Below are 17638 nucleotides of genomic sequence, written 5' to 3' on the forward strand. Positions count from 1 at the left end.
TTCATATTTGTGTATTAACTAACGAATTTTCTTGTCAAGCAAATAATTGTAGCATTGTTACCATTTTAGTAAATTTATAAATCTTCCTCGCAATTAAATGTAACAAAACTACAATCACCGACAAAAGTATAACTATTTTGAGCAGATCTCCTTTGTAGGACAGAGGAAGACACACAAAAAAGAATCCTAATAAAAATATACAAATGCTTCCCGATGTGTTTTGTTTCAAGCATTAATGGCTCAGACCTATGATTATGTACTACCAATGCAAAAAAAAAGACTTCTGCCAATTTTCTCATTCAACTCCATGCCTTCATGTAATTTACAGAACAAAGTTCTACAATGCAATAATGCTAGAAAATAGAAATCTGTGGTACTTATGACAAAACATTACCTAGTTTGTTAAATCCAAGATGGCATTAGCGCAAGAAATTTAGTAATTAAATATCAATTAGACGTACAAACCTGTCATGTTTGTCAGCATGAAAAGGCTCGAGGGCAACTCTCGTATGCAGCTATTCGCAAGAAAACTGTAAGAGGCAAGTAGTAATTAAGTAAACTTTAGTTTATCCTATACTTTCACAGAATAATAAATTGCATCAACTGGGGTATGAAATAGAACGGGAACCTCGAAAGAAGATACAGAACATGAAATTTTGATTATATTGGCTCAGACACAATGGTGATATAAAAGATGGTACACCTTCAAAAGTAAATTAAGGGCCTACAGGCTAACTCTGTTTCTTCATATGACCAATAATTCAAGACTTATGTTCAGTCCATGACTAATATTTTGGTGTGTACCCTTATTTCATCAAACAGTATAAAACAACAATAGATATAAATAACCTAATTTTCTCGTATTTGCAAGTATCTAAACCTGGGGAAGGAATACAACCCTAGACCATAGGGCCACACAGATGTTTTAATCTCACCGCAAATCCAATTCGCTTTAATTCATAAATTCAAATATAGTTAATCATCGGTATAGTAAAATATACTCACACAGGATTAATCTATTTTTACTGAAACAATGTATGCAAACATTCAAATTTCTTTAGTGACAAAATTTAAAATACGACAAAATTTATGTGGTATACTTTGTAAGAACCGAGAGAAATATCATGATAAAATGTTAGGTTTATGTAAAATAGCAAGAGTTGTAGAAAATTTAAAGTTGCAGGAGCCTAAAGATGATGATATACTGAACTTCAAGTTACTTGTGAATAATAAACCAAGGCGTGAGTTATAAGGCAGAAGAATTTTCTTTCACTCCAGTAGGACACACCTCTATAAGAATGCTTCATTTTGTTTCCTGCATGTAAGCATTTTGTGTCCTACTGGAGTGAAATACCCATGATTCGAACTGAAGACCTGCCAGGACATGGAAATAAAGAGGTAACCTGCTTCTATTTTTACAGCATGAAACTAAATGTGCTCCTCATGTATCTGCAACATGAAGCTAGCTCTGCATATGTTCCGTTATGCAGGAAAATGTATATCAAGAAAGAATCCTATCTAAATATCATAATAATAAAACCTGCCTCCACCACTTCATCCTAATATATACCAAGCAAGCAACTACTTCGGGCCAAGAAAGCAGTTCCAAAATAACATGGCAGAATTAATATCTCATGGTCTGCAGAAATAAAGTCAGTTCATATACATTGTGTCTTGTTTGCTTACCCATGCATTCCTAGATTCGAGCAACACACACAAAGACCTTTTATTGGAATTGTCAAGGTGATACATAATTGAGTAGAGAGAGTTGTATGTCCCACTTTCTTTGACCTGCATGTAAGTGAATATTCAGCATCTGATCCTAGATATCATACCAAAGAATTAAGAACAGTCCATGAAACTTACATAGAGATCCAATTTCTCATGGAAAAATGTGGGAAGAGGAATCAAAATGGAAGAGCAAGTGAAAGAAAAGAAGGAGAAGATGTACAACGCACCACAGAAAAATTTAACCTTATGATTCTCGTTATCTTGGAGCCGTCGAGACCAGAGGCCAATTCAGTTGTTGTACGGTGGCTGAAGTTACACTAATCATACATATGACCTAGTTCATGTTACCTCCGGTCTTCCAAAATACCTAGCAGCACATCAATCAGGAAGAAGAGCACATGACCTTAAAATATTGCAGTGACATGTAAGCATAGTTTCAGCATAAAAAAGGTGAATCGTATCATATAAGGAAAAAAAAGTATTTTAGATTCATTTATACATCCATGGTCAGCACCGCATGGGCACGTCGAGGAAAACCCAGTTGTAAAGCTAAAATACTTATATACATAATTGTTAAATCTTGCTGCAAATTCAGGAATTTGGGTATAAAAAAGATATTGCATAGCAATTTTTGTGATCTAATCTCTAAATAAAAAGTTCCTTCATAAGAATGATTAAATTATTTTGTTGCAGAGATCTCTACTGCAAATAAGATATATCCTGAAAAAAATCAGTTTTAGTGCTTGGACCTGCAGGCATGACATATCCTGACATGAGATTTGATTTTCTAAAGCAAAAGCAATTTCATTTGAACAACTACGATTGGCATGGAATACACCGGTGTAACTTCACTAAATAGAAAAGGTCTGCTAGAGATGACAAAACGAACATACATGCATGCTTTTTCAGTTTGATACAATCTTCCTTACTGATTATTCTTATAATTTCAACACATGGAAACTTCGCTGCCATTTATAGTGCATATAAAAGGGAACCTACAGAATTTGAGAGCACAAAGTATAAGGCTCGACGAAGCTGATCTTGATCTCCCAAGTTGAGCTTCCACTGTTAATCTAGTTGTTCTCCGCATATACATGAAAGTTATAGCGAAGAAAAAAAATAATTATACCTGATCTGAAAGAGCTATGAAAGAGGATTTCTGTAACTAAGCACGTAAAAGATGATCTTATTCCTAGCTAAAAAAATAGCCCAGATCTGATTGCAAAAGAAGACTCATCACTTGGCTACGGTAAGCAAAAGACTACTTATGGCATCACGAAACCATTTGTGTTTAACTTGCAAGAGAAAAGGTAGAGAGTTGGTTTGGTTTGGCTGATTGAATTTGACGTACGTGGAGCAGGCGCTGCGGCAGGGTAGTCTGGTAGCGGGGGAGAAATTCTTGTTGCTGCCGCGATGCGGCGATGGCTCTTGATCTCCTAGATCTGCAACTCAGCCAACATACACAAAAAATTCAGAAAAGAAACTGGATGATACATTGGAAAACGGGGATCGAAAGCTCGTGGTCGACCTTGGCTGGCAGCCTCCTCGCCGGCGCTGCTCCTCCCCGCCACTTCCGTGATAGCATCAGCTCGACGCGGATGTCAGCGACCACACAGGATGCACCTCACCAGCATCTTGTGCCGGCCAAGCCCCGGCCGACCTCGCCGCCTCTGCCTCGTCGCCCAAGCAGCGCTGCCTGCTGCCGCCTACCTCCTGCCTCAGTGCTTGGCTCCACCACCCCGAGTCGTAGATTGCCAACTACCTGAAGCGCCTCTCGACGCCAGGCCGTAGCGCCCGTCCCTCTATCTCCGCTTGAAGGGATCAGGCGAGGCGAGAAGCTCCGGCGTCGGAAGCCGGTGAATGTGTAGGGGATTGGCGGGTGGAGGATGTGGAGCTCGTCCGGACGCTGGGCACATCGCTCTTTGCGCCGTCGCCGCCTCCTCTCCGGCGCCAGTCCTCCCCTCTGCTCCCGCCACTGGCGCAGGTCGACGCGAACGTCCGCGATGGCTGCACCTCACCAGCAGCTTGTCACGGTCAGGCTCCGGCCGAACTCACTGCCGGCCGCCGTTCCCCGCCGCCTCTACCTCGTCATCCAAGCAGCGGCACCTGCTTCTGCTTCAGGGCCTGACACCACCACCCCGCGCTGTACCGCCTGAAGCGATTGTCAATGCCAGTCCCTCTATCATCCATTGGAAGAGAATTAGGAAAGGAGAGGAGCTCCTGCAGGGAGCGTAGGGGATTGTCAGGGAGGAGTTCGCGAGTCGCGATAGTGGGGAAGATAATGAGGAAGAGAGAGAGAGCCGGGAGGAAACCAAGAACGGTATGGCACGTGATTTCTCCAGTCAGAGGCCATGCGGTGAGACAAAAGTAGTCAAAGCGGTTTGAAAAGAAGCTAGAGCCACCCAAACAACAAGAAAACACACTGAAACAAAGGGAAAAACCCTTAGAAAAATGCAAAGACTGCACCAAAAATACATCATGGTAATCAGCCACATACGCGTCCACCCATCCGTAGTTTAAAAATTAATACAAGATTTTGAGAAAACAGATGTTGGTTACACTTTAATATAGTAGTTATTGAAGTTGATAAACAAGGTCTAGACATATTTAAACCAGAAAAATCATGTATCTACCCCCTAACCCTAAACTCTGTCTTGTAAAGTCAAGCATGAAGAGAAGTGGTTTAATTTGGGTTTCAAACATGGAAATTTCAAGAACCCCCCAAAAGCTTCATTTTAGAGTGACTAAGAAGGATCCACGCCAGGCTTACCTTTTATTTTCATGTTTTAAACTTGTTCAAATCTTGGTCAAACCTAGGATTTGACTAAGAGTAAAATGGGCATAAAATTCAAAAAAAAATTGAAAAAACAAAGCACATAGCCTTCTTATGTCATATAGTAAGCACTCAAGTTGATAAACAAGATCTAGACATGTCAAACCAGAAAAATCATGTATCTACCCCTAACCCTAAACTTTGTCATATGAAGTCAAGCACGAAGAGAAGTCGTTTTGGGTTTCAAACATGGAAATTTTAAAAGCCTTCCCATAAGCTTCGTTTTGGAGTGACTAAGAAGGATGCAGGCTTACCTTTTCATTTTCATGTTTTAAACTTGTTTACATCTTGGTTAAACCTAGGATTTCACCAAGATCAAAGCATGAAAATTCTGAAAAAATCAGAAAAAGAAAACCAAAGCACATAGTATTTTTTTATGAAAGGAATACGGTAAGGGAATCCCCTACAGTGTTTTTTTATAATAAGAACCCAATTCTGCGCCCGTGGGGACTTGAACCTGGGTGGCTGGGTTGTACATCCACTTCCCTAACCGAATGAGCTAGGCTCACTTCTTTGCAAATAGTATTCTTATATCATATAGTAAGCAATCAAGTTGATAAACAAGGTCTAGACATATTCAAACTGGACAAATCATGTATCTACCTCCTAACCCTAAACTCTGTTTTATGAAGTCGATCAAGCATGAATAGAAGTGGTTTTGGGTTTCAAACATGGAAATTTCAAGAACCTCCCAAAAGCTTCATTTTAGAGTGAAAAAGAAGGATCCAGGCTTACCTTTTCATTTTCATGTTTTAAACTTGTTCAAATATTGGTCAAACTTAGGATTTGACCAAGATTCAAATGGGCATAAAATTACTTAGAACAATCATGTATGTATCTACCCCTAACCCTAAACTCTGTCATATGAAGTCAAGCGCGAAGAGAAGTGGTTTTGTGTTTCAAACATGGAAATTTCAAAAACCTCAACTCCTGAAGCTTCATTTTAGAGTGACTAAGCAGGATCCAGGCTTACCTTTTATTTTTCATGTTTTAAACTTGTTCAAATCTTGGTCAAACCTTGGATTTTACCAAGATTCAAATGGGCATAAAAATACTTAGAAAAATCATGTACGTATCTACCCCTAACCCTAAACTCTATCTTACGAAGTTAAGCATGAAGAGAAGTGGTTTTGGGTTTCAAACATGGAAATTTCAAAAACCTCCCAAAAGCTTCATTTTAGAGTGACTAAGAAGGATTCATGCTTACATTTTATTTTAATGTTTTAAACATGTTCAAATCTTGGTCAAACCGTACCTAGGATTTGACCAAGAATCAAATGGGCATAAAAATTCAAAAAAATGAAAAACCAAAGCACATAGCCTTCTTATGTCATATAGTAAGCACTCAAGTTGATAAACAAGGTCTAGATATATTCAAACCAAAAAAATAATGTATCTACCCCTAACCCTAAAGTTTGTCTTATGAAGTCAAGCATGACAAGAAATCATTTTGGGTTTCAAACATGGAAATTTCAAAAACCTTCCCAAAAGCCTCATTTTGGAGTGACTAAGAAGGATACAGGCTTACCATTTCATTTTCATGTTTTAAACTTGTTCAAATCTTGGTCAAACCTTGGATTTTACCAAGATTCAAATGGGCATAAAAATACTTAGAAAAATCATGTACGTATCTACCCCTAACCCTAAACTCTATCTTACGAAGTCAAGCATGAAAAGAAGTGGTTTTGGGTTTCAAACATGGAAATTTCAAAAACCTCCCAAAAGCTTCATTTTAGAGCGACTAAGAAGGATCCATGCTAACATTTTATTTTGATGTTTTAAACATGTTCAAATCTTGGTCAAACCGTACCTAGGATTTGACCAAGAATCAAATGGGCATAAAAATTCAAAAAAAATGAAAAACCATAGCACATAGCCTTCTTATGTCATATAGTAAGCACTCAAGTTGATAAACAAGGTCTAGACATATTCAAACCAGAAAAATCATGTATCTACCCCTAACCCTAAACTTTGTCTTATTATGAAGTCAAGCACGACGAGAAGTCATTTTGGGTTTCAAACATAGAAATTTCAAAAACCTTCCCAAAAGCCTCATTTTGGAGTGACTCAGAAGGATACAGGCTTACCTTTTCATTTTCATGTTTTAAACTTGTTTAAATCTTGGTTAAACCTAGGATTTGACCAAGATCAAATGGCCATAAAAATTCATAACAAATAAAAAAATGAAAACCAAAGCACATAGTATTCTTATGTCATATAGTAAGCATTTAAGTTGACAAACAAGGTCTAAACATATTCAAACCAGACAAACCATGTATCTACCCACTAAACCTAAACTGTGTTTTATGAAGTCGATCAAGCATGAAGAGAAGTGGTTTTGGGTTTCAAACATGGAAATTTCAAAAACCTCCCAAATGCTTCATTTTAGAGTGACTAAGAAGGATGCAGGCTTACCTTTTCATTTTCATGTTTTAAACTTGTTTGAATCTTGGTCAAACCTTGGATTTTATCAAGATTCAAATGGGCATAAAAATACTTAGAAAAATCATGTACGTATCTACCCCTAACCCTAAACTCTATCTTACGAAGTCAAGCATTAAAAGAAGTGGTTTTGTGTTTCAAACATGGAAATTTCAAAAACATCCCAAAAGCTTCATTTTAGAGCGACTAAGAAGGATCCATGCTTACATTTTATTTTGATGTTTTAAACATGTTCAAATCTTGGTCAAACCGTACCTAGGATTTGACCAAGAATCAAATGGGCATAAAAATTCAAAAAAAAATGAAAAACCATAGCACATAGCCTTCTTATGTCATATAGTAAGCACTCAAGTTGATAAACAAGGTCTAGACATATTCAAACCAGAAAAATCATGTATCTACCCCTAACCCTAAACTTTGTCTTATGAAGTCAAGCACGACGAGAAGTCGTTTTGGGTTTCAAACATGGAAATTTCAAAAACCTTCCCAAAAGCCTCATTTTGGAGTTACTCAGAAGGATACATGCTCACCTTTTCATTTTCATGTTTTAAACTTGTTTAAATCTTGGTTAAACCTAGGATTTGACCAAGATCAAATGGGCATAAAAATTCAGAACAAATAAAAAATGAAAACCAAAGCACATAGTATTCTTATGTCATATTGTAATCATTCAAGTTGATAAACAAGGTCTAAACATATTCAAACCAGAAAAATCATGTATCTACCCACTAAACCTAAACTGTGTCTTATGAAGTCGATCAAGCATGAAGAGAAGAGGTTTTGGGTTTCAAACATGGAAATTTCAAAAACCTCCCAAATGCTTCATTTTAGAGTGACTAAGAAGGATGCAGGCTTACCTTTTCATTTTCATGTTTTAAACTTGTTTAAATCTTGGTCAAACCTTGGATTTTATCAAGATTCAAATGGGCATAAAAATACTTAGAAAAATCATGTACGTATCTACCCCTAACCCTAAACTCTATCTTACGAAGTCAAGCATTAAAAGAAGTGGTTTTGGGTTTCAAACATGGAAATTTCAAAAACCTCCCAAAAGCTTCATTTTAGAGCGACTAAGAAGGATCCATGCTTACATTTTATTTTGATGTTTTAAACATGTTCAAATCTTGGTCAAACCGTACCTAGGATTTGACCAAGAATCAAATGGGCATAAAAATTCAAAAAAAAATGAAAAACCATAGCACATAGCCTTCTTATGTCATATAGTAAGCACTCAAGTTGATAAACAAGGTCTAGACATATTCAAACCAGAAAAATCATGTATCTACCCCTAACCCTAAACTTTGTATTATTATGAAGTCAAGCACGACGAGAAGTCGTTTAGAGTGACTTTCAAACATGGGAATTTCAAGCATGAAGAGAAGTGGTTTTGGGTTTCAAACATGGGAATTTCAAAAACCTCCCAAATGCTTCATTTTAGAGTGACTAAGATGGATGCAGGCTTACCTTTTTATTTTCATGTTTTAAACTTGTTTAAATCTTGGTCAAACCAAGGATTTGACCAAGATTCAAAAGGGCATAAAAATAAGTTTCCAATGGTCCCGTGTCCAACAAGGGACGAGTAGTTTCTCTCCACTTCTTCCTGGCATGTGGGGTGAGCAAGCCCTCCCATTAGTATCAGAGGAATTTAATTTGACAAGGGCTACAGGACGACATCACCAAAAAGGGTTAATTGGTCCTATGCAACTCCTCAATTCACAAGTTGTGTTTATGCCATTACAAAAATTGAAGTTGTGTTTATGCCACTCTCAATTCTCAATAACCCATTCTATGCCATTTTCAGTTTATACTTTCGTATTGACCAAAATAATACTGTGTTCAGATTTGGAGCGACTTTTGGGTGTTTCGGGCACACAAAAAATCCAAAATTTTCAAATTCTGAAAAAAAATATAACTTCTCAGAAAATCTAAAAAAAATTTACAGGAAATCAAAAACACTGAAATGAGTACTATTTTAATTTGAGCCATTTATGTGCGGATTTGCATAAAAAACTGACATTTTATGTTCTGTCTAGAAATTGGTAAAATTTTGTCCAAAAAATCAAACTTTTTCGAAAAATCTGAAAAATTTACAGAATGTCAAGAACACTAATGTGAGTCTACTATTCTAATATGAGCCATTTCTGGGCACATATGATCCATTAAAAATATGTGCAAAGTACGGTCCAGATTATCTGAGAGTATGTACAAACTGTAGTATAGGGTACAAATACTGGATACATAGGCAGTATATGATGTTGTATTGCTGAAAATGGCATAGAAAGGGGTATTGAGAACTGAGAGTGGCATAGACACAACTTCAGTTTTTTAATGGCATAAACACAACTTGTGAATTGGGGAGTGGCATAGAACCAATTAACCCCACCAAAAAAGGGTGACGCATGTCTCCTTCACCAAAACAGCAATACCTGTCTGAAACAAGTAAATGAACACAAGTACACCACCATAATAATAATACTACATGGACACAAGTACTAATAATATAATAAAGTAAGGATACTAGTTTGTTTACATTTCCACAGGCCACTTTTACGAACAAAAATTCGAAAATTAACCTTCAGACATTCGGAAGCCAGGTGACACAGCAGTCATCAAGGATTGCAGCTAGCGGTACACAGTAACCTTGTCAAGATCTATCCTGAGCCTGCTTGATGCTTCAGCTCGGAGTTGAGAGCCTTCTCCTGTGACAGCTCGGCCTCTAGTTTGTCCGTCCTAACCGTGAGGTTCAGGATCAGTCCGGCGAGTTTGTCCATGGTCTCCGCCTGGTCGAGGCTCCGCCGCTGGATCTCGTTACTCTCAGTGAACGATTTCATGGCGATATCGTCGAGAATGCGAATCCGGATCTTCTCAGTGGCGAGCTCAGAATAAAGTCTCATGCACTCATCGGCGAGGGCGCTTCTGTCCGCCGTCTCGACGCAGAAATCGCCCATAACCATTTCTAAAATCGTCCCGATCTCGTAGCGGGGCTTCTATCAGATGGGGATGGAGCACAAAATCAGAAGTGTACCCAGAGAACTACCAAGAAAGAGAGAATGGGAATCCCAATTTGCATGAATGTCTATACCTCGCTGCTTTGAGAAGTTGGCTCCGTGGAAGATGTTTCCGCAGGCAGGAGGGCTGCGGGAAAACTAAGGCTGCCCGACCTGAAAATACGATTGAGAGAAGGTTCGAAAAGAAGGGGATGATAAGTTCTGAAAGACATAGAAAGATGCGCAAGAACGGAGGATCGCCTGAAGGTAGCAGTCGCGGGCTGCGACGCCCTTGAAGACTCTTGCGCAGAAGGCACCTCGACAGCAGCACAGGGACGCCATTGCTGGGATTCCCTCAGCTTCGCCGCAGCCGGACGAGCCCTTCTGTGGCGAGACTTGCTCCCGGTCATGGTGGCGAAGTAGTATTCCAAGAGGTAAACGAAGTGGTGAACTGAGGAAGACGGCTAGAGCAAAGGTTAGTCCTTAAATTTGGCCTCCCCGTCTCCTCGGCTCCTCGCGAGTAGTAGGAGTAATACTTATCTGGTCAAAGAGCAAACTTCAAGGCAGAGACTTGGTGGGCCATTCATCTCCAACTATACTTCCTCCGATCCGAATGATACAGTACCAAATTTTTCAATGACAAATCACCCAAAAAAGTATTTCAGGAGTATATGTAAGCTTTGGTGTTTTTACAATATAGTACTAGCAAGATGGCATGTGATGGCTCCAAGAGCTTGTTTCACAATTTTACATTTTTTGAACCTTGATCTGTAGTACTGGGCAAAACCCTAGTTTAACCTATTTAATTATAGATTCGTAGCTCGATTTTTCTACGTACCTTATTATTACTCTACTATGTAGCACATATGTGTTTGCCCGTCGAGTGAAACTCGGAGGAAGAGGGATCACTCGGAAGGAGAGAAGAAGGAGGGAGAGCATTAGAGCATCCACAACGTGTAGCCAAAAGTGGTTCCATATTTGATTTTTGGCTTTTGGAACTAGTTCCATACATTGTAGAGGTAGTTCCAAAACCAGAAAAACAGGGAACCGGAGCAAGTAGGTGCTCCGATGCCAAATTTCACTTTTGGCATTTGGAACTAGTTCCCTACATTGTGAGAGTAGTTCCATATTGGCTTTATGTGTTGTTTTAGCTTGATGGCAGGACCCATGTTATAAATATTTGGAACCACTACATTGTGGAGCTATTGCTATATTTCACACCAAAGCCAAATTCACCATTGTGTCAGATTTGGCAATAGCAACATTGTGGATGCCCTTATGGTGTCTCCCCTTTTTCGGGTGATGATGTTGACTGTGTGCAGGTTTTGTCAGTGAGCAGGAGGAGCGAGCGAGCGAGCGAGGCCGAGAATGAGAGAGATTTTTTTGTGTGTGTGAGAGGGACAACCGAAGGATCCTGAAGGACCCAGAGACTTCCAGTACGCATCCTGATGCGTCTTCTCTTGACAAAGAAGATGGCTTGGAGTTTGCGTACCTACCGCACTTGACTTGTGCTCACTGAAGTGTGGGACCTCACGCATGGGCACCACACGTAAGCGACAGACCTGTTGGTGTAAAAACTCGGTTGATTATTATACTAATACATTTGTACTGTACAAAGTTTCCTATGGATTCAAGGGTACGAAAGCCAAGTTAACTCATTTACATGACATTATTTTTTCCATGAAGCCAAGTTAACTCATCTATCAATTGGTACATTTTGGAGTGACTAAGAAGGATCCAGGCTTACTTTTTTATTTTCATGTTTTAAACATGTTTAAATCGTGGTCAAACCTATGATTTGACCAAGATTCAAATGGGCATAAAAATTCAAAAAAATCGAAAAAAATGAAAAACAAAAGCACGTCGTCTTCTTATGTCATATAGTAAGCATTCAAGGTGATAAACAAGGTCTGACATATTCAAACCACAAAAATCATGTATCTACCCCCTAACCCTAACCTCTGTCTTATGAAGTCAAGCACGTTGAGAAGTTGTTTTGGGTTTCAAACATGGACATTTCAAAAACAATCCCAAAAGCTTCATTTTGGAGTGACTAAGAAGGATACAAGCTTACCTTTTCATTTTCATGTGTTAAACTTGTTTAAATCTTGGTCAAACCTAGCTAGGATTTGACCAAGAGATTCAAATGGGCATAAGAATTCAAAAAAAAACCAAAGCGCGCATGGTCTTTTATGTCATATAGTAAGGCATTCAAGTTGATAAACAAGGTCTAGAAATATTTAAAGCAGATTTAATCATGTATCTACCCCCTAACCATAAACTATGTCTTGTGAAGTCAAGCATGAAGAGAAGTGGTTTTGGGTTTCAAACATGGAAATTTCAAAAACCTACCAAAAGCTTCATTTTAGACTAAGAAGGATCCAGGCTTACCCTTTTCATTTTCATGTTTTAAACTTGTTCAAATCTTGGTCAAACTTAGGATTTGACCAAGATTCAAATGGGCACAAAAATTCAAAAAAAAATGAAAAACCAAAGCACATATATAGCCTTATTATGTCATATAGTAAGCACTCAAGTTGATAAACATGGTCTAGACATATTCAAACCAGAGAAATCGATCATATATCTACCCCTAACCCTAAACTTTGTCTTCTGAAGTGTCGATCAAGCACGAAGAGAAGTCGTTTTGGGTTTCAAACATGGAAATTTCGAAAACTTCCCAAAAGCTTCACTTTGGAGTGACTAAGAAGGATCGATGCATGATTACCTTTTCATTTTCATGTTTTAAACTTGTTTAATTAAATCTTGGTTAATTAAACCTAGGATTTGACCAAGATCAAATGGGCATAAAAATTCAGTAAAAATAGAAAAAATGAAAACCAAGGCACATAGTATTCTTATGTCATATAGTAAGCATTCAAGTTGATAAACAAGGTCTAAACATTTTCAAACCAGGCAAATCATGTATCTACCCCTAAACCTAAACTCCGTCTTATGAAGTCGATCTAGGATGAAGAGAAGTGGTTTTGGGTTTCAAACATGGAAATTTGAAAAACCTCCCAAAAGCTTCATTTAATTTAGAGTGACTAATTAAGAAGGATCCATGCATACCTTTTCATTTTCATGTTTTAAACTTGTTCAAATCTTGGTCAAACTTAGGATTTGACCAAGATTCAAATGGGCATAAAAATTGAAAAAAAATGAAAAACCAAAGCACACATATAGCCTTCTTATGTCATATAGTAAGCACTCAAGTTGATAAACATGGTCTAGACATATTCAAACCAGAGAAATCGATCATATATCTACCCCTAACCATAAACTTTGTCTTCTGAAGTGTCGATCAAGCACGAAGAGAAGTCGTTTTGGGTTTCAAACATGGAAATTTCAAAAACTTCCCAAAAGCTTCACTTTGGAGTGACTAAGAAGGATCGATGCATGCTTACCTTTTCATTTTCATGTTTTAAACTTGTTTAATTAAATCTTGGTTAATTAAACCTAGGATTTGACCAAGATCAAATGGGCATAAAAATTCAGTAAAAATAGAAAAAATGAAAACCAAGGCACATAGTATTCTTATGTCATATAGTAAGCATTCAAGTTGATAAACAAGGTCTAAACATTTTCAAACCAGGCAAATCATGTATCTACCCCTAAACCTAAACTCCGTCTTATGAAGTCGATCAAGGATGAAGAGAAGTGGTTTTGGGTTTCAAACATGGAAATTTGAAAAACCTCCCAAAAGCCTCATTTAATTTAGAGTGACTAATTAAGAAGGATCCATGCATACCTTTTCATTTTCATGTTTTAAACTTGTTCAAATCTTGGTCAAACTTAGGATTTGACCAAGATTCAAATGGGCATAAAAATTCAAAAAAATATGAAAACCAAAGCACACATATAGCCTTCTTATGTCATATAGTAAGCACTCAAGTTGATAAACATGGTCTAGACATATTCAAACCAGAGAAATCGATCATATATCTACCCCTAACCCTAAACTTTGTCTTCTGAAGTGTCGATCAAGCACGAAGAGAAGTCGTTTTGGGTTTCAAACATGGAAATTTCAAAAACTTCCCAAAAGCTTCACTTTGGAGTGACTAAGAAGGATCGATGCATGCTTACCTTTTCATTTTCATGTTTTATACTTGTTTAAATCTTGGTCAAACCTAGGATTTGACCAAGATTCAAAATGTGCATCAAAATTCAAAAAAAATAGAAAAATTATAAACCAAATTAAAGCACAAAGTTTTATTATGTCATATAGTAAGCATTAAAGTTGATAAACAAGGTCTAGACACATATTCAAACAAGACAAATCATGTATCTATACCCCTAACCCCTAAACTCTATCTTATGAAGTCAACAGCATGAAGAGAAGTGGTTTTGGGTTTCAAACATGGAAATTTCAAAAACCTCCCAATAGCTTCATTTTAGAGTGACTAATATAAGAATGATCCATGCTTACCACCTTTTCATTTTCATATTTTAAACTTGTTTAAATCTGTGTGTCAAATTACACCTATGATTTGACCAAAAGATTCAAATGGGCATAAAATTAAAAAAAAATCAGAAAAATGAAAAACAAAAGCATATAGTCTTCTTATGTCATATAGTAAGCATTCAAGTTGATAAACAAGGTTTGGACATATTCAAACCTAGGCAAATCATGTATCTACCCCCTAGCCCCTAAACTCTATCTTATGAAGTCAAGCATGAAGAGAAGTGGTTTTGGGTTTCAAACATGAAAATTTCAAGAACATCCCAAAAACTTCATTTTAGAGTGACTATAAGAAGGATACATGCTTCCCCTTTTCATTTTCATGTTTTATACTTGTTTAAATCTTGGTCAAACCTAGGATTTGACAAAGATTCAAATGTGCATCAAAATTAAAAATATTTAAAAAATTAAAAACCTAAGCACAAAGTTTTCTTATGTCATATAGTAAGCATTAAAGTTGATAAACAAGGTCTATACATATTCAAACCAGAAAAATCATGTATCTACCCTAACCCTAAACTATGTCTTATGAAGTCAAGAATGAAGAGACGTGGTTTTGGGTTTCAAACATGGAAATTTGAATAACCCCCCAAAAGCTTCATTTTAGATTGACTAAAGGATCCAGGTCGGGATTACCTTTTATTTGCATGTTTTAAACTTGTTCAAATCTTGGTCAAACCGTACCTAGGATTTGACCACGATTCAAATGGGCATAAAAATTCAAAAAAATGAAAAACCAAAGAACATAGAGCCTTGTTACGTCATATAGTAAGCACGCAAGTGTTGATAAATAAGGTCTAGACATATTCAAACCAGAAAAAATCATGTATCTACCCCTAACCCTAAACTTTGTCTTATGAAGTCAAGCACGAAGAGAAGTTGTTTTGGATTTCAAACATGGAATTTTCAAAAACCTTCCCAAAAGATTCATTTTTGAGTGACTAAGAAGGATGCAAGCTTACCTTTTTATTTTCATGTTATAAACTTGTTTAAATCTTGGTTAAACCTAGGATTTGACCAATATCAAATGGACATAAAAATTCAGAAAAAATCAAAAAAAATGAAAACCAAAGCACATAGTATTCTCATGTCACATATAGTAAGCATTCAAGTTGATAAACAAGGTCTAAACATATTCAAACAAGACAAATCATGTATCTACCCCCTAACCCTAAACTCTGTCTTATGAAGTCAAGCATGAAGAGAAGTGGTTTTGTGTTTCAAACATGGAAATTTCAAAAACCTCCCAAAAGCTTCATTTTATAGTGACTAAGAAGGATCCAGGCTTACCTTTTCATTTTCATGTTTTAAACTTGTTCAAATCTTGGTCAAACTTATGATTTGACCAAATTCAAATGGGCATAAAAATTGGGAGGAATGGTACATGAATTACAATTCAAGAAAACACAAGGTAACTTAAATACTTGGATGCCCCAAAGATGTGTGGAAGCCCAAAACAATGGCAAAACATGTGCACACGCAGCATCCAATTCAAGTAGAACACATACCAGGCACCAATAGTTTGACCTAAATTTGAAATCAAAGAGAAGGTGGTTAGAAAAAATCGAGATTGGCAAAGCAAAGCATGAAATCATGAATTTGTGATGCACTGTAGCTATGAAAAGTATAAAACAATGCATATCAAAATGATTTTCTTAGAGGAATACTAGTTCAACTTATTTAATTTTATATTAGTAGCCCGAAATCGAACCAGTAGTTGGATATTTTTGAACTTGATCTGTAGTAGTGGGCAAAACCATAGATTAACCTATTTAATCATAGATTCGTAGGTCGATTTTTCTACTTTTATATTATTACTATGCAGCACACGTGTGTTTGCCCGTCGAGTGAAACTCGGAGGAAGAGGGATCACTCGGAAGGAGAGAAGAAGGGAGAGAATTATGGTGTCTGCCCTTTTTCGGGTGATGATGTTGACTGTTCTGCAGGTTTTGTCAGTGAGCAGGAGGTGCGAGCGAGCGAGTCGAGCGAGGCCGAGAATGAGAGATTTTTTTTTTTGTGAGAGGGACAACCGAATCCTGAAGGACCCAGAGACTTCCAGTACGCATCCTGATGAGTTTGCGTAGCTACCGCACTTGGCTTGTGCTCACTGAAGTGTGGGACCTCACGCATGGGCACCACACGTAAGTGACAGACCTGTTGGTTTAAAAACTCGGTTGATTATTATACTACTCCTATGGATTCAAGGGTAGGAAAGCCAAGTTAACTCATTTACATGACATTATTTTTTCCATGAAGCCAAGTTAACTCATATATCAATTGGTACATTTTGGAGTGACTAAGAAGGATCCAGACTTACTTTTTCATTTTCATGTTTTAAGCATGTTTAAATCGTGGTCAAACCTATGATTTGACCAAGATTCAAATGGGCATAAAAATTCAAAAAAATCAAAAAGAAAAAGAAAAACAAAAGCACGTCGTCTTCTTATGTCATATAGTAAGCATTCAAGGTGATAAACAAGGTCTGACATATTCAAACCAGAGAAATCGATCATATATCTACCCCTAACCCTAAACTTTGTCTTCTGAAGTGTCGATCAAGCACGAAGAGAAGTCGTTTTGGGTTTCAAACATGGAAATTTCAAGAACATCCCAAAAACTTCATTTTAGAGTGACTATAAGAAGGATACATGCTTCCCCTTTTCATTTTCATGTTTTATACTTGTTTAAATCTTGGTCAAACCTAGGATTTGACAAAGATTCAAATGTGCATCAAAATTTAAAAAAAATCAAAAAAATGAAAACCAAAGAACATAGTATTCTCGTGTCACATATATAGTAAGCATTCAAGTTGATAAACAAGGTCTAAATATAATCAAACAAGACAAATCATGTATCTACCCCCTAACGACCCTAAACTCTGTCTTATGAAGTCAAGCATGAAGAGAAGTGGTTTTGTGTTTCAAACATGGAAATTTCAAAAACCTCCCAAAAGCTTCATTTTAGAGTGACTAAGAAGGATACAAGCTTACCTTTTCATTTTCATGTGTTAAACTTGTTTAAATCTTGGTCAAACCTAGCTAGGATTTGACCAAGAGATTCAAATGGGCATAAGAATTTAAAAAAAACCAAAGCGCATGGTCTTCTTATATCATATAGTAAGACATTCGAGTTGATAAACAAGGTCCAGAAATATTTAAAACAGACGAATCATGTATCTACCCC

This window comes from Lolium perenne, chromosome 6 (genome assembly GCF_019359855.2).
Source record: "Lolium perenne isolate Kyuss_39 chromosome 6, Kyuss_2.0, whole genome shotgun sequence".
Classification (NCBI taxonomy): domain Eukaryota; kingdom Viridiplantae; phylum Streptophyta; class Magnoliopsida; order Poales; family Poaceae; genus Lolium; species Lolium perenne.